Source organism: Cricetulus griseus, assembly GCF_003668045.3.
Source record: "Cricetulus griseus strain 17A/GY chromosome 1 unlocalized genomic scaffold, alternate assembly CriGri-PICRH-1.0 chr1_1, whole genome shotgun sequence".
Taxonomy (NCBI): Eukaryota; Metazoa; Chordata; class Mammalia; order Rodentia; family Cricetidae; genus Cricetulus; species Cricetulus griseus.
In genome coordinates this window covers 207,569,419-207,570,553 of record NW_023276807.1, presented here as the reverse complement: position 1 = coordinate 207,570,553, position 1,135 = coordinate 207,569,419, and the positions used below count along the sequence as shown (strand labels likewise).

The following is a 1,135-nucleotide window of genomic DNA, read 5'->3' as shown; positions in this document are numbered from 1 at the left end:
GGTCAGGGGATGCTTACTTCTTCCCTACAAGAGGCGTGTGAGAACTTCGATAGGAACAATTTACTAAAGGGATAGCATGGTATAGCCTTCCACATGGCTGTACTCTAGCATCAGATTGAGAACAGGAAATAAGTCAGAACATTATGGAGGGCACAGGTGTAACTGGAGTCTCTCCATGAGAAATGGAGAAAGTTCCCACCAGATTTAAATAGATGGATGTGCCAAAGTTTAAAATAGAAAGAATAAAAAGTCCAAACAATTAGCAGTTCAACTGAATTTCAAAGTTCTCCCACCAGGACAAATACCAAAGAAACAATCTAGATCTTTCCAGTAAGTGAAGGTAGAGCCCCTGGCATTCCTCCTGACAGCCCTGTGTTAGGCCCCAAGAGTGTCTAGAAAAGGAAAAGGAAAAGTGTTAAGTCTATCACACATACAAGGTAGACAAATTCCACGCCGCTGAGAAGTCAGGCACCTAAAAGTACAGGGACCTACTGCCACTCGGGGTTTAGTGCCAATCTAGTCCTTGGGCCTCCACCGCTGGCGCAAAGCCTGGAGCAAGTGCTCACCTGACGCTGCTGCAGTTGCTGTTGTTGCTCCCTTTGAAAATTTCCCGTCTCAAAGACAACTGTAAGAACCAGGATCATAAAGGAAGTGTTCCCAATCCACAAAGCTGCCCTGGAAAATCTGCACATCTTCTGAGCCACGAAGAGGAAGAGATCAAAGATGGCTCTTGCCCCGACTGGACGCTCTCAGGAAACATCTCCATGAGACCCCACAGTCTCTGCAGCAGGGTCTCGTCTAGGTCGTCCTCTTCCAGCTCCTCTTCGGCCTTCTCCGCCTAGGCTTTCGGGTGCAATTCATCAGGGGACAGAGGCTCCCCAGCACCCGCTGCAGTGACTGCAGCGGCCATGGCTGTAGGCTTATTCCATTTCTTAATCTATTTATCTCCCTGAACATAGGATTTAGCTCTATTCAACTTCCTGGTGCTCTATTCTCCTCAAAATTTACTTTTTGCAAATTACCATGCTCAGCTTGCTACTTTTCATCATATATCTTCATTAGAGTTACCACTAATATCCACACAACAGAGTATTACTAGGCTGTTTTTGCAATTTCTTCTGCCAACGAAATTAAT

General features: G+C 45.8%; 1 pseudogene; it reads right to left on the bottom strand.

The window, feature by feature from the left end:
* Positions 1-317: 317 nt before the first annotated feature.
* On the bottom strand, positions 318-910 carry LOC100772572 (annotated as a pseudogene).
* Between the last annotated feature and the right edge of the window lie 225 nt (positions 911-1,135).